General features: G+C 37.1%; 1 long non-coding RNA gene across 2 annotated transcripts; it reads left to right on the forward strand.

Moving 5' to 3' along the window:
• Positions 1 to 12,280: 12,280 nt before the first annotated feature.
• On the forward strand, positions 12,281 to 13,433 carry LOC147514971 (uncharacterized). 2 transcript variants are annotated; one of them, XR_015213321.1, is made up of 3 exons: positions 12,281 to 12,333; positions 12,417 to 12,489; positions 13,208 to 13,433. It is a non-coding gene; the product is annotated as an uncharacterized LOC147514971 (long non-coding RNA). The 2 variants fall into 2 exon arrangements; XR_015213320.1 differs by having other exon boundaries at positions 12,287 to 12,489.
• Positions 13,434 to 15,022: the final 1,589 nt, after the last annotated feature.

Consider the following 15,022-nt stretch of genomic DNA (forward strand, 5'->3'; position numbering starts at 1 on the left):
AATTATACTTGTCCCCCGATCAATGAAAGGGGCTAAGCGCCGGTCGAAGTCGTCGTCTTCCCCGTGGCGGTCGGAAGATGAGGTCGCCCTTTTCCTCTTTATTGACCGATCCGCTGGACAAGTGGCTGATAGATCATGGTCTATCTCGTAGTCTCACGTGGCCTCTCGAGAGTCCGAGAAAGCGCCGCTTCTTTCATTCCCATCCTCGGGTAGGTCAATCTTACCCGTCGCCCATTGATTGAATGAATTCCAGATTGCCCGCCTAGGAATCCATTGTTTTTTTCCGTTGGGCTTGGGGCGCTAATGCTTCTCCCCACTGAGCTCTGCACCCGCTTCGTTCCCACAGGACCGATTGGCGTAGGGAAGGAAAGTGGGCCAGTCGGTTCGGTGAAGACTTTTCCCCTCGAAAAGGATAACCCCCATTCCATGCTCTAAGCGATAGTCGAGTGGCTTTTTCGGCTCCCCGCACCTCTTTAAATTCCTGTGTTGGTGGGTCCCTTTAGCAGCTTTTCCAACTCCCTATCTTCTGTTATCGTATCTCGAGAAAAGAGACATGGCATGGAAGGGAGGATCGGTTTCGGTGAAGACTCATCCGAGTATGCCTCATATGTCTTTGGCAAAGTCGAGTTCTTTTCTTCTTCATCGAAACTGCTCAACCTCAAGGTTGGGAAAAAATCCCTCTACCCCAACCGAATGAATGGCGGATTTAATCTCTAAAGATAAGGTCTTCTTCCACGCTTTATACCATTTATGGGCTTCCATTTCACCGGCTCGGTTAAAGTACTATGACCCGACTCTGTTTATCTATCCCTTTCCGGCTTCGGTGTTGGAGGATTGCTAACCCAACTCTTTGAATCTCTGACTAAGCCTATTCCCCGAGTACCGCTTGCTAACTACACGGCTAACGGAACTTGGTAACCGTTTCCTGCTCTATCTCACCACCCCTATCCCTACAGGGTTTGATCTCGCACGATGGAATGTATCATTTTTCGGTCAGAATCTCGACAGTAATGTCTCTGTTAGATAAAACTTAACGTAGAGAATCAATCATATGTTTCTCGTGCAAACCTTTACATCAACAAACCACAAAGTTTGCATGCATTTCGTCATTATGTTCTAGATGCACCATGTTTTGGAAGCGATGAATTTACTCCATGGATGCTTAAAGAGAAATTCAGAATGACAAAAGCTCCATCTATGATTAATCCTCTTACAAAGTCGGCAAACTTGTTAGAGGTAAAAGGATATATGTGCATAACTGAACTGTGTCTGGACAAGCAACTAGATATATGGACTTCAAACGATAGAGTGACAGACTACTGCCATTTCTCTGAGAAACGATAGACTTCAACCGATAAAGCAGGTGTGGAGTTCCTTTTCTTTCTCAGCCACTCGTTTCTTCAAGTCTGCGGCTTGGGATTTTCCCAGAGCGTCGAGATTGGACTTTAAAGTGTCGATCTCAGCATGTGCATCTTTGAGTTGCCCGCATACGTCATCATATTTGGACCGCAGACCTGGTCGGGTCGCGGATCCCTGGAATTCCACCACCATCTTTTCATTTTCGCTTAAAGCGTCGTTGAGCTCGAAATATCTTGAGAGCATCCAGAGTCATCTGCAAGATAAAGACTTGATAAGTACAAGACTTTAGATAGAGAAAGAAATAGGGGAGAAAACGAGTTTAGGCAGAGAAAGAAATAGAGAGTCATCTGCAAGGAACAGGGCAAAAGGAGTTACTCCGAATGTTTTAATTTGAATGAGATAAAGTGATCGTCACCAAGCATGTTACAACAGGGAAAGAACGTATTTCTATGGTGACTTGATTCCCGGTGGTGCCTTTGCACGAGCAGTTCAACTGTTTGCTGATTAGGAATAATCTCTCATCCTACAAGAACTAAAAGTATAATGGCAAAGAAAGATTATAAGGTTAATAACACCCCTGACAATGAGATTATGCAAGATCACATTTATCTCCTAAACTTTGCATCGATATTCATGCACAAAGAAAGATCAAATTCCCACGTCACGGTTGGCCAAGCTTCTCGACCTCTACCTTTCCCTGTCTCGATTTTGAAGCACAACATAAGCATTTGCTTGTGTACTTCTCCAAGAAAATAAACTTCACTACATGTTTGGAAAAAAAATTCAAAGTAATCTGTTTTAGGAAGGCATAATAAGCTTGTTAAAAATATAATATTGATGAATAACCTACAAACTGCCCCTTTTCTGTGCATCACGATCAGTTTTGATACACAAGTGAAAACTAACCATTCCCACGAAATTTGTAAGCAGACTTCACTCGTAATTCTTGGAGATCACAAACTTTCAACTCCCTGACAAAAGAAGGATGAGGCAACCTTTTCTTATGGATAAAACAAAATTTCAACCATACACTAAATCATCGAGTACAGCCATAGGCATTCCAAGGGCAAATGAAATTTTATCATATAATTGTTATACTAACATATAGTAGTTACACATGTAGTTCCTACGAATGAGTCACGAATAGCTTTTCAGAATTTAAAGCATATAAACTTGGACAACTTCAAGAGTTTATATTTCTAAATTATAAAGTTGCTTGTAAGGGTTGTATATCAACTACTTTAATTGTCAATTAAGTTCATTTTCATGTAATAGCACCCACTTTCTTCACCTATTATATTTCCTTTTTATTATCACTATAAAATAGAATTTAATATTATATGATAGCCACTTCATACTGTACAAGAGTGAAAATACGTGATTTGGTTAGGGATAGAAGAACATAATAGGTTTGGATCAAGTAGATTTCATTAGCTTGGTTGATACATAGTCTGATGGTTGCATCTCCTACTTGATTTAATTGATTTTTATGGTTTCATACCCCTCATAATTTTATGTTCTCAATTTTGGAAAGAACATTCTAGTTACTGGTCAAAGCCTACATTTTATAGAGTTGATTTTTTTTTTTTTCTTAAATTTTTTGCAAGTCTTATTTTTGCTTTCACCTTTTATTGCTTTCTTGATTGTTCTTAAATATTTTTACAAAGTTTTGTTTAGTTTGTCTTGCTCAATGATTACTATTGAAAGGGGTAAGCATGTTTTATGTTTGTGACATAATTTATATGTTGAAAGATAAATTATTTCTTGTAGTTTTGATTTTTGCATGTATGATTATATACTAGGATTCATTTTTAATTCTTTGGGGTATGATAAATTAATTAGTTAGATATATATGCTTAATGGATTTGTGAGTCTCTTTAGTTAATCTGAATTGTCAAGACATTACATAACTTAACAAGATTATATTGACCCATTTTCTTCTCAGTAGGCACCTAAGAATTAGTTTAAGTAATAGTCCGATTAGTAACAAGTTATTGCAAGTTTATCCGAGGTCCGGTAGCATCCTAGTATTTGTTATTCTTAAATGAGTTCAAGAATGGAGTTTGAATCCAATGCCTTGAAGTACATGTCGTAGCAGCCTCGTTTTGCTTCCTATATATTTGGCATGTAGTGAGAGGGGAAATAGCTTGTTTTAGTCCCACACCCCTTTTTAGAACCTTGTAACATACTAGAAAATCAATAGGTGAGAAATACCAACAAACACGACCTTTTACGTTTAATTTAGAATGTGATATGTTAAATAGGCTCACACATTTAAATCCTCGAGTCATAAGGAGACAAATATGGTTAATGTGGAAAATGTTGTGAAATGCATGGTGTTTCTTTGTTTATTTATTATTTATTAGTTAAATGATCATTGTCTTATGAATTTTTAATAGGAAGAAATATGGATAAGAGTTGGTTGAATATGCCACATAGGCCTATTCAATATGCCCAAGGTATTAGGGATTTTATTGCTCTTGCTAGCAATCATTTAGGCCGGGCAGTGCAGGTAGGGCCCGTTTGTCCATGCAAGAAATGCAATAATAGGATGTACCGACACTTCCAAGAAGTAAAAGATCATTTGTATGATAATGGTTTTGATAAAGATTATACTTCTTGGATATACCACGGAGAACCTTTAGACGTCGCAAGTGATGACGGCGATGATGATGATACCGATTTAGGTGGTGAAGGTGTAATGCGCTATGATGGTTTGATGACATGCTTGAAGATGTGAGACAATCAACACATAGAGACAATCAAAGCCGGGCATCCAACATGGGGAAGCTAGCAAGTAGTTACATACCCGATGCAACCGACGGGGTGCATTTATCGCCATCATAATACGAAAGTGATGGAAATACAATGTCATTTGATAGACTCTTAAACGAAGCGCCCAACCTCTCTATCCGGGTGTGAGAAATATAGCACGTTGGATTTTCTCATGAAGATGTTCCATTTGAAGATAATTAATCGTTGGAGCAACAAATCTTTTGACATGGTCCTTGCGTTGGTTAAGTCAAGACTACTACCTGCAGGTGAGAGGCTCCCAAAATCTCACTATGAGGCTAAGCAATTACTCATGGATCTGGGCCTAGGTTATATCTCAATACATGCATGCCAATATGATTGTGTGCTCTTCCTCGGGGACAGAGAACAAGGATCTTGAAAATTGCCCCGCTTTGCAATGCATCGAGGTATAAAATTAATGAAGGTAAGACTAAAAAAGTACCAGTGAAAGTATTACGGTATTTTCCACTTAAGCCAAGACTTCAACGGTTATTTATGTCGAGGATGACCGCTGAGGACATGAGATGGCACAAGGAGAAGCGAGTTGGGGAGGAGAATATACTTCGGCATCCTGCTGATTCTGAAGCTTGGAAAGAGTTTGACAAGGAACATGAGTGGTTTTCTAGTGATCCCCGCAATGTCCGTCTTGGCCTAGCAAGTGACGGGTTCAACCCTTTTTCTGACATGAGCGTGATCTATAGCATGTGGCCGCGATCGCTTATACCATATAATATGCCCCTTGAAATGTATGAAGGAGCCGTTCATTTTCATGTCTCTCCTTATCCCCTCGGGCCTAAAGCTCCCGGAAATGACATTGATGTGTATTTACACCATTAATAGAGGAACCGAAAGAGCCGTGGGTACATGGTGTGGATACATACGATGTCGTAACGAAACAAACATTTCGGTTGCACGCTGCATTACTATGGACTATAAATGACTTTCCTGCATTTGCTAATTTATCTGGTTGGTCTACAAAAGGCAAACTAGCATGTCCAACTTGCAACAAGGATACATGTTCTATGTACTTGAAAAATGGCGTGAAGTTATGTTATATGAACCATTGTAGGTTTTGCAGCCACGACATCCTTTGACAAAGCGTGCTAGGCGCTTATTCATGGAAACAATTGGAGCAGGTTGCCTCCTAACAAGTTGATCGGGAAGATGTGTTAAAGCGGTTAGAACATGTTGAGGAACAAAGGTATGGAAAGCATCCGAGGAATACAAGAAGAGGAAGCGCATCGAGACCGAGTTGAACTGGACAAAGCATAGCATATTTTTTCGATTACCCTATTGGCGCATTCCTTAAATTACCCCACAACATTGATGTTATGCACCGCAGAAGAATATTTGTGAAAGTGTTTTAGGGACATTGTTGAACCTAGATGGGAAGACAAAAGATTCAAGAAAAGCTTCGGTTGGATTTGGCGAATTGGGTATTAGACAAGAGTTGCATCTAATTCCAAGGGGTAATAAATTTGTTGTACCTCCCCGCATGTTATACATTGTCTCTTGCTGAAAGAAGGATTTTTTATGAGTGGTTGAAAACGGTGAAGTTTCCGGATGGTTATGCATCAAACATTTCTCGATGTGTAAATGTTACGGACCGCAGTACATGGACTGAAGAGTCATGATTGTCATGTACTTTTACAACGAAGTTCTCCCAGTTGCGCCGTGGTTTTTGGCTAGTGACGATCTTCCGCTCTAATTGAACTAGGATTCTTCTTTAGAGAGCTTTGCTGCAAAAAACGCGTTAAAAGTAGAATTACTCGAGAAATTGGAAAAGGACATTGCAGTGATACTTTGTAAGCTCGAATTGATTTTTCCACCAAAGATTCTTTGATGTCATGGTCCACTTGGCAGTCCACTTGCCTCGTGAGGCAATAGTTGGTGGACCTGTACAATAATACCGTGGATGTATCCAATTGAGAGGTGATGTTCATAAACTATATTCTACTCATTTTGGTGCTAAAATACTATCATACTTTTGATACCTCATCATCTAACTTTACTTATATAACACTTTATCGCAGATTTCTCAAAACTCTCAAACAATATGTTCGTAATAGGGCACACCCCGCAGGTTCCATTGCAGAAGCGTGCATTGACTCTGAATGTCTCACTTTTTTGTTCAATGTATCTCCAAGGAATTGAAACGCGGTTCAACCGTGAAGATCGTGAACTCACGACGGTGGTCAAGTGAAACAAACCAAGGGGTTGCATGTTTTCTCACATAATGTTAGACCATTGGGAGCTCCGAATTATATAACAATGAGTTCAAAGGATTTCAACAAGGCTCGATATTATGTGTTAAACAATTCAGAAGAAATATCATCATATTTAGAGTAAGTGTCTTTTCTGATTAGATGTGTCGTATGTAGATTGTGTTAAATCAATCACGAAAGATAATAATACTCATTTTGCAGTGAGCATATGGTTGAGCTACAAAAGCACAGCTCTCGTGATTTGGAAAAAAGGCAGGAACAACATTTTGCTGAATGGTTCCGGGCTCGCGTAAGTGTTAAATTAAGTTGACATGTAGTTAGGTTCACTCGATTACAAAAGATCTTAAATTATTATTAATTTTTTTTCCCATTTGATAGATGGAACAACTGTACTATGAGAAATCTCCCAAGGCAACCGATGATTTATATTCACTATCATGCGGTCCCATCATCGTGTGACTTCGATATAGTGGTTGCATTATCAATGGAATTAGGTTTCATACCAAGGATCGTGGAGAAAACTCTACGGACTCAAAATAGTGGTGTGGTTGTTAAAGGGGATGACCAATCAAATGATATCGACTTTTATGGTGTCCCCGCGGATGTTATAGAGTTAGAATATATATTTGGGAAAACGAAGTTTGGCTTTTCAAGTGTGATTGGTGGGATGTTAGTAACAAAAACAGGAATCCATGTAGATAGATATTTCATTAGTGTTAATGTGTCTAGGAAGTGGTATAAAGATGATCCGTTTGTGTTGGCCACACAAACAAGTCAAGTATTCTATGTGGCGCACACCAAATTGCGTGGTGATTGGCAAGTTGCACAGAAAGATAGTTCATAGGAACACGTTTGATGTTCTAGAGAAAGAGGAAGAAATCGAGTACATCGTATCTTTGAGACTTATCAACAAGAGGAGCAACTCATAGTTGATGAAATTCTAAGTGATGAAGTTATGCTTGTGCAAATGAATAGAGATGATGTGAACCTAGATGAGGCTGAAGAGGTTGATGCAAATGAGGTCTTTTAACAATATTGTGGGACGCTAACCGTGACGATACAATTATGACCAATGACTATGACATTGAAGAAGATGATACATTGATAGAATATTGTAATCTTGAAGAGGAGATTCTTTTCGAAAGTGATAATGATATCGATATTGATTGATCATAATCAATGTAAAAGCTTGTTATTTTTTTCTTCTATAAAATATATATTTCTCAAATACTTATAAATGTATATCACACATTCATACTTGTAGGCTTCGTTTTATTGCCTTTTGATATTGTACTCTTCTTACTCTTCTTTTATTGCCTTTTGTTTAAAAGTATTGTACTCTCTAGTGTCCACTTTGTGTTTTAAATGCTAGTTGTCAGTTCTTAACCATGTGTTAATGGCCACATTTGATGGTTCATAACCTGCCTTCTCTCTTTGTTATGGTATCTCTACATTTTTGTGTTTCGTGTGTTAGTTGTCATTTTTTTCTTTTCACGGACTAGTCCGTTAAAGCTATAATGGTTCTAACATTATGTGTTGTCTTACTTACGTTGATGTTTTTACTAGTAGCTCTTCTTATTAGTATTCTCCTTTTTCCTTTATATAGTACTTGCTGTGGAACAGTCGCCTTTTAGTGTCTTGACCCCGATGAATAGAGTCAATTTCATGCCCTCCCATGGTTTTCAATCAAAGACACGCCTTTGATTTGGATAGGACCTTGTCTGTCCTAATGCAAGTATTTGGAGGTTGTATCATGCTAACATGTGTGGTATTACTTACACATGTAAAGGTTAAGATGTGACTTGAAGTTTTCATTACTCACAAAGACATTGTAGGTTGCTAGTTACTTCTTAAACCCTCGAGGGTTCATGTTGATTATCCTTTCTATAGAGATTCATTAATATTTGATATTAACTTTGAATCATGAATATGATCTGATTATAGGTGTGATTTACTCTTTGCTTGAAGTAAATATTAAACAGGTTCAAACTTTCGGGAACCTTTTCTTCTATTGCCTTTTGATATTGTACTCTTTTTATTCTTCTTTTATTGCTTTTTGTTTAAAAGGTATTACTATTTAATTTTCTTTGGTGTAGCTATGGCACCTGGTCGTCCACCGCATACTCGTGTTACATCACAGTCTCAGGCCACTCAGCCCGCGCAAGATGGTTCTAGTGTTGGTATAATTCTTTCTTAATTTTGTACTATTCTTCTTCATACTAATCTTTTACGGTTCTGCTAGTGTTGGTACAATACTTACTAACAAATATTTTGTCTTCTAAATAATTATGAAAGCCAAAAAATGGGAGCCTAGAAAGAAGACCCAAAACCTAATTCTTAAGAACCACTTAGCACGAGGGGTGGAAAACCGAGGATAGAGATTGCTATTGGGAAAGATAGGCCTGTGTATGCAATTGGAGCCAACAAAGGGATCACTGAGCTTGGCGTCATTGCTAGGTTTAGAATACCGCCTTTTGCCCATTACTGGAAAGACGTGACTGATGATCAAAGGAAAAGTCTTCACAAGCTTGTTTTGGTAATTGATGTTTGTTTATTAATTGTTTCTTTTACTAAACTCTTTAAAGCATCGTGGCTGAAAATTACGCCTTTATGATATATCTCTGTCAGTATTTTATTTTATTTGTTTTTGTAGGAAAAGTTTGACATGGACATCCATCTACCACATGTCGAAACTATCGTTAATAATTATATTAGGGATCGCTTCGAGATCATAGGTGTGCCCTTCACAAGTACTACGTGAGCATTCCAAATAATGTGAACAAACGTCAACACCCATTTGATGGTGTATCACAAGAGAGTGGGAGAGATGGTGCGATCTGTGGGAAACAGATAAGTTCAAGGTAAGTGAGTTTACTCCTCTTTTTAAAGAAGAGGTTATGGCGCCAAATTCAATGTGGGAAGTGGTAGTGCTAAAGGGTTGGTTGTTGTACTTATACACATTATAATAGTTCTTTTATGATGCATTGTTTATTTGTTTTAACCCAGATGTTAGTACGCATAACCAATACAGCCATCATGCCTTGTCGCCAACCATTGTCTTTGGTTCAAAATCTTTTGTCTTGGATCCGTGTGACATGGTACACTTAATTGATTAATTTTAGATATTATAAATAGTTTTCTTTTTAGTACTAACTTTGGAATTTTGTCCGCTTTTAAAATGACACACCGGGTTGATCCCGAGACTCAACAAGAGGCTGGGATGATCGCACTATATCGTAAGACTCATTTCAGAGAAAAAAAGTCGGGTTTCTCCCCGGGCAGAAAATAATTATGTAATTAACTTCGTGACTTACCCTTTAACTTAGCTAAATCGTACTTTTGTGAGATAGTTATATCTATTTGTTTTCTTTTCAGAGAGAATGGTGGAATTACAAAATCAACCTACACTAGAAGGTTCTAACCCTTTGACCGGGAAGAGATTTTTGATGAAGTCTTGGGCGAAGACACGGTTATAAACGTGGTCTTGGACATGGCGAGGCACCCCATCCCGTAAACGCGTGTGGCTGATATGAGCACCCGGATGTGGATCAGTTGAGAGCAAGGGCGAAGAGGCGAGTCTCAACTAGAAGAGTTCGAGGGATGGAAGGAAGCGCTCAAGAGACACAAGAAACACACCATAAATTTCAACAACAACAACGCCAGTTGGACTATCTCATGGAGAAGCTTGGTGGTCCTCCTTCAATGTGGTATGATTTATGAATTTAACTGTTTTTCGATATGTGTTGGTGTTGCTTGATTGGGATATAGTTGTTTGATCGGAATGAATAAGCCTCCATATCATGTTTTAGGTTGTATATAGTCCATTCAGTTTTGGTAAATGGAATATGGGTTTTTCACCGCCTTGTGAAATATATTATTGTGATTTTCAGGTTATGACAAAGTTATTGTATTTATGAAATGTTGAAAATACTGAGGGAGACTCATCGAAATTTTACTATAAAAAGTCACATATCTTATCTTAGGTATGTAATTGTTTGAGATTTGGGTAGACATAAACTTTAAGTAGATGACCTATTAGTTCATAGCTCCTCACTAAATTCTTCCACCCCTATTGTTTGTGGCTTTATTTATTTATGTTTAAATTAATTAATTTAGATTTACTTTCCATAGTATTGATTTGATTAGTTCTATTTAACTCTATTCTATAAGTATGTATCTTGCAGTATATATAGGTCTACCTTACTTGACTATGTTATGTAATTTTGAGGTGATTTGTTTCACGTTAGCTGTGTTGGGGCGGGGTTTCCTGTTGGTGGTTGATTAGCATGATAGGTGGGTAATCCTTTTTGTTATGACGGAGGGTAGAGCTTTTTATTTTTTTCATATTGTCTGAGTCAGAACCTTTAGTTAGACTGATCTTGGGTAGGTTCCAAACCCGCGGATTCATCTCAATGCTACTTGGGGAGATAACTTGTCATCTTCAATAGAACTTGTCACCCTATTCATGTGTTTATGTGGAGTACACATAAACAGAGTCTTCTGGTGAATCTATTGATCGAAGGGGGTTTTTTGATCGAAGAAGTTCAGCCATATTCAGAGTCTTCTAGTGAATCTATTACTTTGGAAGGGTCAACCGATTCCTTTAGTACTATGCCTACTGAGGTTAAATCCCTATCTGTTGAGTCTAGCTCGAATGAAGATGAGCCAGTGTATATGAACCATGATGATCCCATTGAAGCTAACTCTAGATTTACAAGTGAATATCCAACAGCTACTACTGTGGATGTTGTGAGTGATGTTGAATCGAGCCCATTGTCAGGGAGCCTCTTTTAGAAAAGTTTACAAATAAACAATTATAACCACCTATTTTGCATTTTTAAATGCATATGCACAAATATAAACCACCAAAGATAGTAAACTTATTTTAAAAATACTAATGCATTTTAAAATGTATATCTCAGACGATATGCATTTTGTGCACAAAATGCATTTTATTATTTAGTAGTTTCACCAACTATTATGAAATGCAATGAGTTGGTTTTAGGGTTTAGTGTCTAGAGGTTTAGGGTTTAGGCTTAGGGTCTAGTTTATAGGGGTTTAGAGAGTATGACTCTTGCTCTAACCAAAAGAGAAGTCAATATATCAACTGAAGAAGAAACGGTCAGTTAACTTGCTGGTGAGGAAACAGTTTCAAATGGCATTGGTCCAATTGGCTTATAGATGATTCCGCACTTATGCAGTGTGAATACTTGGTCTTACTCTCTTACCTTGTAGACTTGTAGTGATAATGCGTAGAAAATTAAGTTAATAAACAAGAGAAATTGACAACAACTCCCAGCTGGCGAAAGCAACCTGCGGTATAAACTGCTGAAACAAATAAATAGTATTCGGAAGACCTTCCAAGTTCGAAACAGTAGAAGAGCCAGAGCTACAAAAATTCCAGTTGATCTAACTACTAATATGCCAAGTGTTGTAGACCAACTGTCTAAGCTCAGTGGCACTGTCTTTATATGCTTAGCGATTGGTTTAATGACACCTTCAAAAATCTTGTTATAGTGCGGCTTTCTCCAATCTTTTTTTTTTTTTTTTTTTTCGATTCCCATCTTTGTTCTTCACAAATCTTTTTATAGATGGCAGAAATAGAACCTGTTTTCCCTCGATTTTGATGCCTATTCTGTCTCTACCTTCACTATCTGACAGGTGACCTATTTTATTGGGGTTGGTGAACCCTAGATGTTAATCTATGAACTTCTATTGTCAGTCTTTTTTGCAAGACGAATAAGTTGTTCTGTGGAGACCTAAGCACGCCTTTCAAGATTGTTTTTCTCTAGAATTGGGTTTTAGTTTCATCTTATCTTTTTTGGTTTTTAGGCAGGTGTTTCTCCCTACCCTAGGTCCCCTCCAGTTTTGGTTTTCCATAGTTGTCCTTCCCACCCCGTGTTGCAGGCACTCTGTCGTCTTTAAGGGCTACTATTATACATATAATTCCAACCGGGTTTGTGGTTTTGATACTGGCAGCCTTACTTATAAGTCCATATACAACTCAAAAGCTTATTTCACCATTTGTTCTGATGGCAGACCATTTGAAACTTCGGTACGTCGAGAGGGGGCTTGTGTCGGTTGAGTTGATGGCTAGACTGCTATTGATCTGGTGATTTTCAGTTCACTAACTCTTTAAGATAAGCATGTTGCTCATGGTATCTCTTAGGTCTTAATTGAACAATTTGAGCTCTCGTGTGAAGTTGTGACCTATAATACATGTCCGTGCAATTACAACATTCCTAGTCTTACGAGATATTTAACTATAACTTTATGATATGTGATTCAAATGTCGAGATATATACAAGATAATCCCATGTCCGTACATAATAGTATATAAGTTCCCCGGGGCTGCTCTGCTCATGACCAATTAGTTTTGAGTTGGATGCTCCAAAATTAGAATGAATAAATTAATTAGAAAAAAAGTAAGGATTTTGATGGACATTTCTAGCATTCATTCAAGTATATACGGATTGAGATCGAGAAACATGGCTAGGACTCTTCTTTAATATTCGTGGGTCTTTAGAGTCTATGCTTTCCTTAGTGCCGTGCTAAGGAGGTATATAACTTCGTACTGCAGACTCCTCTAGCCTTGTACCTTTGTGCCTCTTCATATTAATGAAATTCTTGTTTTGTATATAATTCAGTTCTTAGATTTATCTCAATGAATACTAGCTAGTAGAGGTCTAATGGATAAATTATTTTGATACAATTTAAACTTAACATAATTGTTAATAGTTCACTGGATTTTAATTTTGACGTGATGAAACTATTATATTTTTTGTTTCAATTTTTTTTTGTGGTCTAATAGATAATATCTTTGTATGCAGATAATCTTATGCCAAAATGGATCGGTTTGGTATTAGTTTTTGTGAAGAAATGGCGTTTTGGAATTGCAAGAGACACTAGAGGAATCTAAATGTTATTTATTATCATTTTTTATTTTGTGAAGATGGTTCATTCTCAAGCTACTTGAGGGATGTTTAGAAATGTTTTTGTTTAAGTTAATACTTTTCTTAAGATGAGTTCAGAAATAAAAATTATGAAAGGGGATGATGCAACTCTCTTTTGTTTCTAATGGAGTGAATTAACTCACTTTTATTTATTGAAAATTTGTTGCTTAAGATAATTGATGTTCTGGTTGTGTTTATTTGTTGAATAGGGGGGAATCGAAACGATATTAGTGATCAAAATAGTCTTTTGTGACGATGTAGTGTGGGAATATGATTACAATTAACCAATAGCTACGATGAAAACGCCACTTATAACACTAATATTTTTTTAATTTGTTTTACCTTTTTCGACGATAGAAACGCCACTAAAAATACACAAAATTCAAATATTTTAGATCTTTAACGATGATAACAACGCCACTAAAAATACACAAAATTCAAATATTTTAGATCTTTAACGATGATAACAACGCCGCTATATAACCAAAGTTTCAAATTATTAATATTTTTAGTGACAATAAAAACGCCGCTAATAAGATATTTGTTTTTAATTTTTGGACTTATAGCGATGATTAAAACGTCACTAATAATGCTAAAATTTTCAAAATTTTCAGACTTTTATTGACGTTAAAAACGCTGCTAGTAATGCTTTATTACCGACGATTTTTAAAATGTCGCCAAAATTTCATCTTTTGCGACGTTACTACAATGAGAATACCAAAATGAGTTAGCTTAATTTAAATTAGAGAAATAGCGACAGTAATAAACGCCGATAAATATCGGCTATTTGGCGGCGCTAAAAATAAGCGTGGCTGCATATCATTGCCGACTATAGCATTAGCGACGTTGACTCGACACTCCAAAAAGCGTCGCCAATTTGTATTAGCGACGTTTATGCGATTTTCAGCGACAATTTTTTTTGTCGCCAAAGACCCTGTTTCTTGTAGTGACCATATGGTGTCAAAGGAGTCACTAAGGTGCCGTCTAACCTTCATTGAGATAAGAAACTATACGATCTGTTTGTTATAACAATCACGACTTTGGTTAATGACTTTTTAGATAGTCATTAAGATATCTCTTTCATATAGGTTGTTTGCCAAAATGTACTCAAATAAGCCCTTCTCCAAATAAGCATATAGTGACAGAAGCTTACAAATAAGCTATTATCCAAGAAATATAAAGGTGAGATCTAATACATGTATTCAACAACCCAAATTAAGCTTCAGGATATAACAATGATCTAACTATCAAGATAACAATGGCGGCTTTATACAATGGATTTTGTCCATACAAATCTATTTATAAGCTTAAGTCTTAAAATTATAATCCATTGTTTCATATAAGAATGGTTGTCGTACACATAACCATTAGCAAGTGTATAAATCGAGTTATAAGTGAGCAAGACTAATAAAAGTTTTGCTATGAGGTGGTTAGGGATCTGATTAAACATGCCATTGCATGGGATTCATTGCAGATCAACCTCTATACCAAACACATGTTTCGTAGTAAAGTTATTAACAAAAAAGAAAGGGGAAAAAAAGAAAAAGAAAAAGAAAAAAAGGTGTGTCTCCGTTAATTGAATAGTACAGTCATATTCATAACTCAATAGTTACAATCGGTTCCGTCAATCCAATCAAATATCTTCTTGAGTTCCTTAACCTACTACTACTGCTCAACATTTACCAGCAAAAG

This window comes from Coptis chinensis, chromosome 2, assembly GCF_015680905.1.
Source record: "Coptis chinensis isolate HL-2020 chromosome 2, ASM1568090v1, whole genome shotgun sequence".
Taxonomy (NCBI): domain Eukaryota; kingdom Viridiplantae; phylum Streptophyta; class Magnoliopsida; order Ranunculales; family Ranunculaceae; genus Coptis; species Coptis chinensis.